The following is a 15,042-nucleotide window of genomic DNA, read 5'->3' as shown; positions in this document are numbered from 1 at the left end:
TGGTGCTTGTTTTGTCGTAGGTGCTACCAAAAAAAAAAAAAAAAAAAAAAAAAAAAGAGAGGACCAAAACTTCAGTCTTTGTGCAAAATGCACTGAAGCTTTTCCTTTCAGTCTGAAATCAGATTTTGGAGCTTCTTCACCAGAAACTGGGTTCTTGCACCATTTTTGAAGTCAAATTTAATGCTTATTAAGACCCTTTTAAGACCAGCACAAATATAGACTCAACAAAATTATAAACGCAACACTTTTGTTTTTGCCCCCATTTTTTATGAGCTGAACTCAAAGATCTAAGACTTTTTCTATGTACACAAAAGAACTTCACAGGTGTGGCATATCAAGATGCTGATTAGACCGCATGATTATTGCTTATGTGTGCCTTAGACTGGCCACAATAAAAGGCCACCCTAAAATGTGCAGTTTTACTGTATTGGGGGGCAGGAGGGCGGTCCAAAAATCTGTAAAAAAAAATAAAAAAAAATAAGAAGTTGCTGGATATTGGCAGGACATGGAACACTGTCGTATACGCAGATCATGCTGCAAAATGAGGTGATGAATGGCACAACAATGGGCCTCAGGATCTCGTCACAGTATCTCTGCATTCAAAATGCCATCAATAAAATGCACCTGTGTTCGTTGTCCATAACCTACGCCTGCCCATACTATAACCCCACAGCCACCATGGGCCACTCGATCCACAACGTTGACATCAGCAAACCTCTTACCCACATGAAGCCATACACGCTGTCTGCCATCTGCCCTGTACAGTGTAAACTGGGATTAATCCGTGAAGAGAACAGACACCATTGAATGTGAGCATTTGCCCACTCAAGTCGGTTACGACGACGAACTGCAGTCAGGTTGAGACCCCAATGAGGACGACAAGCATGCAGATGAGCTTCCCTGAGATGGCTTCTTAGTTTGTGCAGAAATTCTTTGGTTATGCAAACTGATTGTTGCAGCAGCTGTCCGAGTGGCTGGTCTCAGACGATCTTGGAGGTGAAGATGCTGGATATTGAGGTCCTGGGCTGGTGTGGTTACACATGGTCTGTGGTTGTGAGGCCAGTTGAATGTACTGCCAAAGTCTCTGAAATGCCTTTGGAGACGGCTTATGGTAGAGAAATGAACATTCAATTCACGGGCAACAGCTCTGGTGGGCATTCCTGCAGTCAGCATGCCAATTGCACGCTCCCTCAAAACTTGCGACATCTGTGGCATTGTGCTGTGTGATAAAATTGCACATTTTAGAGTGGCCTGACAATATCCAGCAACTTCTTTTTTGTTTTGTTTACTGACTGGTTTATGGACCCCCCCCCAGGACCCCGCCAATACAGTAAAACTGCACCTTTTAGAGTGGCCTTTTATTGTGGCCAGCCTAAAGCATACCTGTGCAATAATCATGCTGTCTAATCAGCATCTTGATATGCCACACCTGTGAGGTGGATTGATTTTCTCGGCAAAGGACAAGTGCTCACTAACAGATTTAGACAGATTTGTGAATAATATTTGAGAGAAATAGTTATTTTGTTTACATAGAAAAGGTCTCTTTGAGTTCAGCTCATAAAAAATGGGGGCAAAATCAAGTGTTGCATTTATAGTTTTGTTGAGTGTAGTTTAAGACCTAAATATGTTGAAAAAAACATTTGATAGGAAAGAGAATTTATTGGGTGATTAATAAGAGTGTTAATAAACTTAATAGCTTAACAATGTCCTTATAGTCCTTGTGCATCCTCACAAACAAAAATGATATAAGTAGTTTTGAAAAGGCAATCTGAATGGTCAACTAGACATGTAGAATGTGCTCAAATCAGCATGACTGCCAATACATCTGCGATGACAGCACAACAGGCTCATCACTTAAAATATTACTCTGCCATTTCCATTTCAACATCACAGAATTCAATCAAAAACTATTTTTATAAACATTTGTATTCATGAAAAGAAATCAGGAACAACAGTGGAACACACCGAAACTATGTCTTCAACATATTTACAGTACAGGCCAAAAGTTTGGACACACCTTCTCATTCAATGAGTTTCCTTTTTATTTTCATGACTATTTACATTGTAAATTCTCACTGAAGGCATCAAAACTATGAATGAACACAAAAAGTGTGAAATAACTGAAAACATGTCTTATATTTTAGATCCTTCAAAGTAGCCACCCTTTGCTTTTTTATTAATAAGGGAAAAAATTCCACTAATTAACCCTGACAAAGCACACCTGTGAAGTGAAAACCATTTCAGGTGACTACCTCATGAAGCTCATTGAGAGAACACCAAGGGTTTGCAGAGTTATCAAAAAAAGCAAAGGGTGTCTACTTTGAAGAATCTAAAATATAAGACATGTTTTCAGTTATTTCACACTTTTTGTTAAGTACATAATTCCATATGTGTTCATTCATAGTTTTGATGCCTTCAGTGAGAATCTACGATGCAAATAGTCATGAAAATAAAGGAAACTCATTGAATGAGAAGGTGTGTCCAAACTTTTGGCCTGTACTGTATATGCAATTTGTTTTAAAAGACTCACGCTCTGAAGTTAACTGTTACTGGAAATGTTTGGATCACATCAGCTGTGCCGCTGACAGGGCGCTGAAAAAATAACTTCTACATATGAATTTCGCAGATGTACAGAGGTAAATCCGTCAATGAAAAAAAATAAATTCAGCAGATATCTTAGTTATACCACAATGGGTTAGCAAAGCAGTTTTGTGTAAATATGTGCACTATTTATTCAGTTTGGGAAATCCCATGATCTCTACAAAGCTAACTTTTATTTTGTTGGTAACGCTAAACGTATAATTGTGTCCGTGTGAAGAACCCACAACTGCTCTGCCCTTTGAGTTTCTGGCGGCGACACAAAATCACTCGAAGCCGCCAGTTGAGAAGCAGCGAGGGAGTCTGAAATTTTAGCATAATAGCCCCACTAGCCACCGCTGTGTAACGCTTGTTTTAGCAAGCTAATTTGTTATTCAAGTGCTTTCACTCCCACGGTCCCCACATCTTACGGCCCTAAATTGCACCTCGTTTCCTGCCGACTTCAACCAACCATGAAACCTATTCTCGTCAAACCATTTTTTCATTAAACTTGCACCGTCCCATCCTGAACGTAGCACACACCGCTATATAAAATTGAGTTGAAATATGCATAATCGTCACTAGCTAGGTAACGTAACAAAACTTCTGAAAATGCTGCAAGGCCTCATCTCTAACAGATGACAAATGGCTACGAAGGTGAGGTAACCAAAGACACATTTTACACTGAACAAGCTTTACATTTTTCACATGGCCACGAACACAAATTTCAGATACATGCTAATAGGATTGCTCCATTGCTCCAGGGTCTGCTGGATGTGTAAATAGGTTACTGCTTGCTAACGTGGTACCCATGTCACAAAGTGTAGCCAGGCAGCTAGTGTGTTTTTCAAATTGTTATTGTATACAGTGTGGTGTATTGCTTTTGGTTATTTTCTTTGCTTGCCTGGCACAGATGCTAAGGACGCTCTCCAAACACACCTGAGGCGCATCTCTTAATCAGGGGAGAAGCTGGATTGGCACGAGGATGCTCTCCAAACACACCAGTAGCGCATCTCCTAATGAGGTGAGATAGGAGCTACGTATGTGTTCTGAGGCTGAGAACTGGGGATGGAGATATGGAAGAGACTTATTATTTAACCAGGTAGGCCGTTGAGAACAGGTTCTCATTTGCAACGGCGACCTGGCAAAGAAAAGAATAAGCGTGCAAGACAACATTTCAACAGTTTCACATTCAATACAAGAATACAGAATACAATAGGCTACATAAAGTGCAGATTAAGTAGGCATTACAAAGCCGGCGCAGAGTGAGGTGTAAGTAAGTTGATGGATATGCGAAAGTGATATGGTAATAATATACATGGATAGACAGTCTATAGCACTGCTGAGATGTAGTAAGAGTCAAAATACAGTTAGTGCAAATTGTGGTCTAGTTAGTGATGTAGATTAGTTATAACGTAATATATATATATATGTTGTATGTGGTAAAGAGTCAATATACAGTTAGTGCAGATTGTGGTCTAGATAGTGATGTAGCTCAGTAGATGGACGAAAATTGTATGACAACAAAGGTGGGAGTAATAACAGTTGAGCATGCCAGGGCAGATGAATAGTGCAAAAGAGCGTAAACAGATATGAAATGATAGGATAGCAGAGCAGGTGAAAATGTGCATCTGAGCAAATATGCAATGGGGCATGATAGAGATAATGGGGTCAACTCAGGGTTTCCCAATCCAGTGGCCGCGCGTTCACATAAAAGAGGCGTTGTTTGCGCACCACGACCAATCGCAAACATCTACCAGAGCCGCATATTTTAAACAAGAAGAACAAACTATAATTCTACATAAATATGAAGAACACAAACAGTTTTACAGGCAAAATGCAGGAAGGAAAGCTGGCAAAAAAGCTGACGCTGTTTTACGTAAATCACAATGCTTATCCTATCTATACTTTCCATTATATTTTTGATAAATTTTGAATTGTCATCTGTGCTTTTTTATTAACCTCTATAGGCTGAATAAAGGTATTTTTTACTGTAAATTGGTGCATTAAAGTGTATCGGAATGCAGGAAATTAAGTCGTTGATGCTTAAAACTTCCCTGGGGGAGGACACCCAGGCCCCCCAACTATGATATGACCCCCTCCTCCCCCAAAGGCAGATTCTGGCCAATATACAGTAGGCTAGAGTACACCCACTATAGCCTACATTAGACTACACTGGTCACTTCCCCATCAGTCAGGCACAAGATCTGACCATAATTACACTTTTGAAACCCTGGCAGTGGTAAGCGATCGTGAGAGAAAATAAAAAAAAATATATATCAAAACATAATTCTAACCGATGTGCGTATTGGCGACACACGGCTGAAGAAGCCAACAAATAGCCTATATGTAATTCCCTCCTCTTAAAATCTATATCTATATTATAAGATACCCATCACTGAATGTTATCGGGGTTGTCGGTCTCTAAATGTTTTAACTTTTATGAGTGCACCTCTCTCTCTCCTCGCACCGAGCTCCGCCTGGTCTTCTAAGAACGGTGACGCTGTTATCAATAGAGTATTGATTGGTCAATAGGCGGTGCTTTAACACCGGTTGATCGCTAATCTCCAACTTAACCTGCTCCCGACCAGGTTAGGTGATCAGCATGAGTTACCACGGCGATTGAACCCGCTAACAACTAATCCACCTTCGTGATACAGAAAACCCTGGGTTGAACCTGAAGTTGGCTTGTTAAAGCCAAATCTTGCTTCGTAGTACAGGCTTCAGGTCAGGACCTGCGGAAACACCCTTTGGGAGTGTAGAATGACACGCAGTGAGATGTGCGAAGGACAGCGGAGCTGAACCCAGGATAAAGGGGCAGGTTGTCCGACAGCAAGAAGTACGCTAGGCCACCAGCCCTCTACGGACGCACCGACCAGTAGGCAACAAAACGGGTGTCACTGTCCCCCTTCCGAGTGACAGGGTAAAGACTGTAGTCCCTCTAAAAGGAACAGACTGTTTTATAGCTGTTTTAACTGTCAAAAATAAAATGTGTATTTTTGCTGCCGCTAGTAAAATTAACCCATATAAGGCAATTTTAAACTAAAACCATTGTGTGTGTGTGTGTGTGTAGCCTGGGGATTTTAAAGGACCTAAAATGTCTACTTTGTGACAGCCATAGCAAGGCACATGCATATTATCACAGCAGGTGATAATATCAGTGTGTTAAATCCCCCACAGTGGCCAAAGAATCCCTTGACATAGGTTTAAATAAAAGGTTAAAATGGTTGCTAATCCATCCCCAAAATATTTAAGTAACGTTTCAAAAATCCTTCAACCCTTTTGCTAATTAAAGTCATGTAATGTTCTTTTTCATGGATAATGCCAAGTCTAGGCCAAAAATATTTTTTATCGCTTGTAGCAGCATAACTGTCATGTTTTGGCTGTGGGTTCTATAGAAAGAGGATTGGAAGTTATAAGAGTCTTGAGAAAAAGCAAATCATTCAGCATCAAAAACACCGGAATAAATTCTGTATTAGATGAAGAACAAATCAAGTCACGTGGCCTCAGCAAGGCACTCAATGGCTATCATGACACACAGAGTGGCAACTCGACGTTTGACTGCACAAATGTGGTGTCGAGGTAGGGTAGTGGCCTACTGTGTGTGCATGTGTGTGGCTAGTGGAGTTGATGAAAATCTCTTTAATAGATGGCAAAGACATTTATCACTCTACATAAGCTCGGTCTCCGAGGCAACAAAGTAAGGTAGCAACTAGGTGCCCTGAGCCGAAGGGTGGGTGGGAGTGTGTGTGTGTGTGTGTGTGTGTGTGTGTGTATTTTTTCCAAGCTCGGCTTTCAAAACACTGTATTTGGAAGAAGCATTAGGTAAGGCCTTTTCTAGAATGCCATTTTTAACACATTTTGGTATGATTACCAATCCCCATGACGGGGAATTCTTAGGTTATTTTAGCCAGCACAGAGTCATTCAAATTATTTTTAACAATAATTAGACACCAGTTTGTTATGTTGGGTAGAGTATGTCTTTTGTGGATATTTAATTTGTCAACTAGGCACAGTGTGATCTAAGGTGTAAAATGGAGTAAAATGGTGCAAGTGCTCGCTTTCCTTTATAAGATTTACGATTGTTTGCCTTTTTATGTGCGGCACCAAGGGGATTCCCTACTATTATACAGTAGCCTAATTTGTTAGCATTAAGGATTGCCATTTAAAATGTAAATTGGAGTAAATCGCAGCTAAGGTCATGCTGCTGTAGGGAATGAATTAAAGATGAGTTTGAATGTTAAAGACGAGTCTTAGAGCTTATACAGAATGTAGTGCAGGAGGCTGGGATATTGTATTACTATAACAGCTGTTTCCTATGAAACCCCTTTTAGTGAAAGAGTTTTACCTTCTATTTTTTTTTTCGTTGATGACATTTTAATGAATAGCAACAAAATTGAGTTCCTTGCCAGCGGAGGAAACATTTTGGCCCAGAATCAAAAGGTGCCATCTGCCCGAGAGCCTTGTGTCAGCAGTTTAGCCATATCACACTATCTACCACATCTCTGTGATCAGGACATGGCTTCAGCTCAAACGCTCGCCCGGAATGACGGCTGGGGACAGAAACAGTGGGCGAAGAGAGATGAAATCTCAGCTTGGCGAGTGCTTTGATGTGAGCCAAGGCGTCCGTCGATTACAGCTGCCCTGTCTTTTGTGGTCGGGGCTGCTTTGCCCCATTGGGGATACACCCTGCAGAAACCAGCTACTGAAGAAAAATATGCCTATTTTGTGCAACTGTAAGGCTGGAAATCCTGCTCCTCAATTGGAATTGATGGGATGTTTGTGGAAGTGGATGTGTCCAAATGCAGAATGTACACCATGAAGCCTGTCAATGCATGCTGTCTGATGCTGTAGGCTCTCTACCGTTCTCACTGCCAGGATCATTGCTTTGATACTGAAATTTGCATAAGAAAGAAAGACATACACATATTATTTATCATATAAAAAAGGTAATTATGACTTCATTTTTAACTGTTACTCTCCGGAAGTTTGCCTGACACTCCATCGCAGGACCTCTGCTGACAGATATAAACAAGACAGGAAGGAAACCATGTTAAAGGCAGACTTCATATTTACCACCAGCAGTGACAGCACCGCCCCAGGAAGTACTCGTCCTCGTCCCCAAATAGTGTTAGTTGTCTGGAAAAACGACAGCAACACAGAGCGTGTTATTAAATTTTTGTTCGGGGCCAACACACAATGCTGACAGAGACAGTACCGTTTTGGCCCGGAGCAAGCAGCAGAATCATAAATAACACTTCTTAATCAGTGAGTTGCTGCATTGTGTTCTCCGGCTTTACCACCCCAACTAAGGCAATTGTGGGGGTTTCGTGCTGAATTCCCCAGGGGAAAAACCTTAAATCGTTGTGGTTAATCCTGTCAGAGGCATTTAGGATAAGCACATTATATTTCATTTCAATATGTGAAAAGAGATGCCACACTGCCTTCACATCTTCAAATCTGCTTCAGCTCATGTTCAATTCAACTTTATTAATCCCCATGAGAGAAATTGATTTAAAAGGCAAGAAAAGTGCCTCAGACAACAAGATGAGGGACATAAAGACTGAGTCATGGTGGGAGAGAGGGAGGGAGAAGCGTAGCAAGTGCCTTCTGCAAAACTAACTTAGCCAAGGTGAAGTCTTCATTGTGTGGGCTCTGTTTTCTTAAGGGTGTTAAAAACCTTTTGTTCTGGCCTGCTGCTTAAAATAGTGGGTTTCAGTCGTTGTTGAGGCATCCACTGATAGTACATGTGTGAAAGTCTGTTTATATTAAATCAGTAAAACTTACAACATAACAAAATTCAGCGTATTTGGAAAAATGGCTGGCAGAAAGTCCGTTATTGAAGAGAATTGTGCTTCCTGGTAAGTAATCACAGTGTTTGAAATTTCCTGTGAGAGACAGTGATTTAATTTTTCCTGCTCTGGCATCATAGCTGTTAAGAAAGATTGGCTTTAGTCTCTCAAAAAAGATATTTTTCTTTTCATGAAACCTCTCTGTGTATAACGGAAACAAAGACATTGGCTGTGTTCGAAATTGCATACTAACATACAGGAATACTACATCCTCAACCTGTATGGAGAGTCTGCAGCTTCAGGTTCCTCTGGGGAGAGAGTCTGCAGCTTCAGGTTCCTCTGGGGAGAGAGTCTGCAGCTTCAGGTTCCTCTGGGGAGAGAGTCTGCAGCTTCAGGTTCCTCTGGGGAGAGAGTCTGCAGCTTCAGGTTCCTCTGTGGAGAGAGTCTGCAGCTTCAGGTTCCTCTGTGGAGGGAGTCGGCAGCTTCATGTCCAGCAAGGACCTGACCTGGACTCACCACATGGACGACACCATCACAAAGACAGCAAGACAGCCACTCTTCTTCCTCTCAGCTTAGGAGATTCAACATGGACTCACGAATACTTTACAGCTTCTACAGGTGCACCATTGAGGGTATCCTGACCCACCCGGTATGGCAGTTGCTCCACTCTTAGTCTGTACTCACCACGTTCCACTTCCGGGATTGCTCCGGTGCCGCTGGAAATTCCGCCGGATGTCCTTCTCGGCTAGATGTCCGTTACCTTCCGCTTTCTTTGTGTTGGAATTTTAAACTTTAGGAGGACTATGGTTGACTGCTCCTCAGATCTCTGCAGGGTAAATCCAGACAGCTAGCTAGACTATCTGTCCAATCTGAGTTTTCTGTTGCACGACTAAAACAACTTTTGAACGTACACATGTTGCAGCAAAACAAGTTCCTTCCCGGCTATTTTGCAGCGGCACCTGGGCTCTGTCTGGCGCTTAGCGCCGCCCAAGACGATTGTGATTGGTTTAAAGAAACTCCAATAAACCAGAGCAGGTTTTTCTTCCATTCCGGAATGCTGTGTGGACTCGCCAGACCCTCCTACACAGCGCTGTGGAGGAAGGTCTGGCAATGCGAGACTACTCCACTCAACCGTAGGCTCTACAGTTGAGAGGGTGGTAAAAACTGCTGAGCACATCAGGACTGAGCTGTTCTCCATGTAGGACCTCTACACCCAATGGTGTAGGAAGAAAGCTAACAAGATAACCTGAGACCCCAATCACCCCAGCCACAAGCGGTTCCTTTTGCTGCCGTCTGGCAGATGGTACTATAGCATCCGGTCCCGCACCACCAGGCTCAGGGACAGTTTCATCCCACAGGCCATAAGACGTTTGAACTCTTGAGCTCTGAGCTCAACAAATGTCAATTTACCTTTAAACCGTCACTATCTTTATAGACTTTTACTTACCGTTTACAACTCTGTATTACTTATTATACACATATGCATTACTACATTCCTTTAACATTCTGTTCAAATTCAGTTTTATGCATTTGCAATACGGTCTACACAAATTTAATTTGTTTATATTTTAGACCTTAACTTGCACCATTTATTTTTGTCTCAGATTCTTTCTTATTACTTGCAGGATTTTCCTTTAAGTTATTTTATGAACATTGGAGGTGCCTGAGGTCTAAGATTGTTTTGTTGCCAATGACTACGGCAGTTATTGTTGTGCACATGACCAATAAAGAACCTTGGGCATTACCTCTTCCACCCAATGTAATATTTTCCAGTATTATTTTAAGTAAATGTGTGCTGCCGTGCTTATACTCTTAAGCAGGCTCTTGCTTAAAGTATGCTTTGAAAGAACACAGAGAAAAGAAGAATCCAGAGAAGAAACCGATGGCACACTTAAGGAATCAATAATACATCACTTTACCTTAAGCTTTATGTATTCTTTACAACACAATCAATGTGCTTACTGAAATATGAGTGGATCTTTCCTGAAATTAAGGTTTGTTTTTTAGATTAGACTAGATTCAACTTTGTCATTGTGCAGAGTACAAATACAAAGACAACAAAATGCAGTAGGTAGTAGTAGGTGCAGCCAGAATTGATGCCTTTTAGGCAATCCTCATCTCAATTGTCTGAGCTTAAAATCCTTCCATTACTCACCGATTCTTTTAATTATCTACATCTCCTTTGAGATTGACATAACAAAAGAAATAATTTAAAAGATAATGGCCTGTATAAAGCACACTGTACATAACCGCATCTAAAGGGTCAATTTACCCAAATGACCACAAACAAGTTACTTAGTGCTAACCAGGTAGATAGTGGGGTTTTATTTCTGTGGATTAAATTGTACAGCCATATATCTCAAAACCTTGGCAAATACAACATTTGACAAATTTTTGACATGGGCACTTTAAGCTGCACAAATTTATATTTTTATTTCAACAGTGGGTTGAATGACTGATTGTGAGACTTATGGCTGTGATGAACCCACAGAGAACTATCAACCAATTAGCTTATTTTGGTTTTACAGCCCATAGCACCCAATAATGTAATAATTTCCTGAAAATGTAATCAAATTTGCACTTAACCTTAAAGAACATTTGGGTCTACTGGATGTGTAAATAGGCAACGGTTGCCAACACATTCGCTGATAATATAACAGTGTTGTGAATACAACTTGTTGAGCAGCCCCCAACTGCCCAGACTTTGGTTATTAAAAGGTCACATAATGGTGATGCTGTTTATCTCAAATTTGGCATAACTGCACCGACATTTCTTGTTACTTATTGGCTGACATGATAAGCTTACATTGGCCCATAACATTGGTCTTTTCTATTCCATCAGTTTCTTATGTTATAATTACCCACACAGGATCTCAAGCTGTCAAGTCCCCACACCAACGTTTATATTTCTGAGCCTGTCAATTCAATTCAATTTTATTTATAGTATCAAATCATAACAAAAGTTATCTCGAGACACTTTACAGATAGAATAGGTCTAGACCACACTCTATAAATTCCAAAACCCCAACAATTACAGTAATTCCCTCAAGAGCAAGCATTAGCAGTGGCTATTGCGACAGTGGCAAGAAAAAACTCCCTTTTAGGAAGAAACCTCGGCAGACCCAGACTCTTGGTAGGCGGTGTCTGACGGGCCGGTTGGGGGCGTGATGAACAGTGGTGATAATAGTCACATTAGAAGTCACAGTGACTTCGAAGGTTATCGTGGAAGGTCATGTCATAGCAGGGCACATCGTGTCATACTGAGTAGTGCAGTCTCCTATAACGGATCCTGACTACTCTGTGCGTATGAACATCAAAGCAGGGCGTTGCGGGATGTAACGTGGCGCTGCAGAGCATGGGTGGATGCTGCGGATGCAGCAGGACGCAGCAGGATGCGGCCGGGAGATGCAGAGAATCGCAGAGCATAGCTCTGCGAAGAAGAAACATAAGGACTCCGGGGAGTAAACTCCCCAGAGCTAGATTAGTAACAAGCATTTCTGGGACAGGATGCATACAAAAGTAACAAGTAGAGATGAGAGAGCAGCTCAGTGCATCTTAGGAAGGAACAGCCTCCCCGGCAGTCTAGAATTGTAGTAGCATAATTTAAGAGAGGCAGGTTAAAGAGAGGTGCCTGGTCGGGCTAGAACTCTCCCCAACCGCATCGGGCTGTACTGGCCTGCCTCCCTCTACTCTCGCTAGATTATTAATTATACAGTATATAAAACTGATGACTACAAGGAGAAGCAGTGGGCCGGGTTAGGTGGACGCTTCAACTCCTCGTTCCCTAACTATAAGCTTTATCAAAGAGGAGGGTTTTCAGTTTACTCTTAAATGTGGTGACGGTGTCTGCCCCTCGAACCCAGACTGGGAGCTGGTTCCACAATACTGGAGCCTGATAGCTGAAGGCCCTGGCCCCCAGTCTACTTCCAGAGACTCCAGGAACCACAAGTAGCCCCGCATTCCGGGAGCGCAGTGCTCTAGTGGGACAATAAGGTACTATGAGCTCTTCTAAGTATGATGGTGCTTGACCATTTAGAGCTTTGTAAGTCAGGAGGAGGATTTTAAATTCGATCCTAGATTTCACTGGAAGCCAATGCAGAGAAGCTAATACAGGAGAAATATGATCTCTTCTCTTAGTTCTCGTCAGAACACGTGCTGCAGCATTCTGGATCAGTTGGAGAGTCTTAAGGGACTTATTTGGGCAACCTGATAATAAGGAATTGCAGTAATCTAGTCTAGAAGTAACAAATGCATGGACTAGTTTTTCAGCATCGTTTTGAGACAGGATATTCCTAATTTTGGCAATGTTACGAAGATGGAAAAAGGCTATTCTTGAGGTTTGTTTTAAGTGGGCGTTGAAGGATATATCCTGATCAAAAATAACTCCTAGATTTCTGACAGCAGTGCTGGAGGCCAGGGTAATACCATCCAGAGTAACTATATCTTTCGAAAACAAAGTTCGGTGGTGCGTTGGTCCTATCACAATAACTTCAGTTTTGTCTGAGTTTAACATCAGGAAATTGTGGGTCATCCAGGATTTTATATCTTCAATACACGTTTGAAGTCTTGCTAACTGACCACTTTCATCTGGCTTAATTGACAAATATAATTGGGTATCGTCTGCGTAACAGTGATAGTTAATTGATGGTTTCCTAATAATATTACCTAGAGGAAGCATATATAAGGAAAATAGAATTGGTCCAAGCACTGAGCCTTGAGGAACGCCATGGCTAACTTTAGCGTGCTTGGAGGGTTTATCCTGAACATTAACAAATTGGGATCGTTCAGAGAAATAGGACTTAAACCAGCTTAGTGCGATTCCTTTAATGCCAACTAAGTGTTCCAGTCTCTGTAACAGGATGGTATGGTCAATAGTGTCAAATGCAGCACTAAGATCTAGTAGAACAAGAATGGAGACAAATCCTTTGTCTGCAGCTGTTAGAAGGTCGTTAGTAATTTTCACCAGTGCCGTCTCTGTGCTATGATGCTTTCTAAATCCTGATTGAAAATCATCAAATAGACTGTTGCTATGTAGAAAATCACATAACTGATTAGCAACCACCTTCTTAAGGATCTTGGATAGAAAGGGAAGGTTAGATATAGGTCTATAGTTTGCTAAGACCTCAGGATCGAGGGTTTTTTCAGAAGAGGTTCTATCACAGCAATTTTAAATGACTGCGGTACATAACCTGTTAATAAAGACATATTGATCATATCTAGTAGTGAAGTGTTTACCACGGATAACGCTTCTTTGAGTAGCCTCGTTGGGATGGGGTCTAAGAGACAGGTAGATGGCTTAGCTGAGGATATCTTTAACATTAATTGTTGAAGGTCTATAGGATAAAAGCAGTCTAAGTATATGTCGGGACTCGTCGTTCTTTCTAGCGGTCCTGCATTTAGAGATGAACTGTTAGAAGTTGAGGGCAAAAGATGATGAATTTTATCTCTAATTGTTATAATTTTATCATTAAAGAAGCTCATGAAGTCATCACTACTCCGTGCTAGAGGAATAGATGGCTCAGTAGAGCTGCGACTGTCAGTCAGCCTGGCTACAGTGCTGAAAAGAAACCTTGGGTTGTTCTTGTTTTCTTCTATTAATGATGAGTAATAGTCTGATCTGGCCTTTCTGTCTGCCTGTCAGTGTACTTTAAGACCTAATTTGCTAATCCACCTTGACCCACCTTTGAATCTAATATGTGATTCATCCACTGACAATGGCAACAGCATGTCGCCATGATATATCATTTTAAAATAATGTAAAAGGAAAACTTGAACATGAAAGCAATGCTCAAGAAAAAAAAAAAAAAAAAAAAAAAAAAAAAGTTAAAAGGCGTATCTCCATTTTGGCTAATTTTAGAGCTAAAATGGCCAGAATAATGTGTAGTTTAAGTCTTTGACAGTTTGATTCTTTTAATCATAACTAAAAAGCGCTTAAGTAAAAGATATCTGGCTTTAATCAATGTGTAGTCCCGCTTGGCCAGATCCACCTCCAAAGCGCGCTGGAGGAGAGTCTGGCTACTCCACATAGCATTCTGGGATGAGAGGAAAACGTGCTCTGGTTTATTGGCATTTCTTTAAACCAATCACAATCGTCTCGGGTGGTGCTAAGCACCGGAGAAAAGCCGTGGTGCCAAAATAGGCTCGGAAGGAACTTGTTTTAGTGGAACGTGTAAGTTTAAAAGTTGTTTTAGTCGTGCAACAGAAAACTCCGATTGGACAGGTAGTCTAGCTAGCTAGATAATAAACCCAAATTATCCTTTAAGCATAACACAATTTATCTAACAGTACGTATATCCTGATTAACAAATCCAAGCACAGCAAACACATGACATGTTGATGCAGTAGTTAACTGATTTATTGACTGCCTGGACTAAATGACAGCATACTGAACTTGCTGACTATAGAACTGACACAGCTTGTGTCAGAGGCCTCTGTATTATGCACCAGTGGCTGCGTGGTATTTAGCCACAGTCCTGTGGAGATCTCTGACCTATGCGCTCCCTCTGGACAGCTGCTGTCTCCCCTTTTGTGACTTCATCAATCCTCGCAGTTAAGTCCCAAGCTGTGGCCACTCTCACGACGGAGAGAAGGTTTTCGTCTGCTCACCTGGACCTGCGGGATGATTTGTTGATCTTCATCACTCAGACGGGTACTTCTGAATGTGCTCAGCACA

General features: G+C 41.4%; 1 long non-coding RNA gene across 1 annotated transcript in view; it reads right to left on the bottom strand.

Moving 5' to 3' along the window:
* Nucleotides 1-6,957: 6,957 nt before the first annotated feature.
* The window catches only part of LOC114547127 (uncharacterized), a 33,387-nt gene continuing 25,302 nt past the window's right edge, over nt 6,958-15,042 (bottom strand). Inside the window, exons 3-4 of the long non-coding RNA XR_003691112.1 lie at nt 7,654-7,716; nt 6,958-7,471 (exon numbers count right to left, since the gene is read on the bottom strand). This is a non-coding gene — a long non-coding RNA (uncharacterized LOC114547127). The remainder of the gene's footprint in view (nt 7,472-7,653; nt 7,717-15,042) is intronic.

Source organism: Perca flavescens, chromosome 20 (assembly GCF_004354835.1).
Source record: "Perca flavescens isolate YP-PL-M2 chromosome 20, PFLA_1.0, whole genome shotgun sequence".
Taxonomy (NCBI): Eukaryota; Metazoa; Chordata; class Actinopteri; order Perciformes; family Percidae; genus Perca; species Perca flavescens.
The sequence above is the reverse complement of the archived record's forward strand: the minus strand, read 5'-3'. Positions and strand labels throughout refer to the sequence as shown.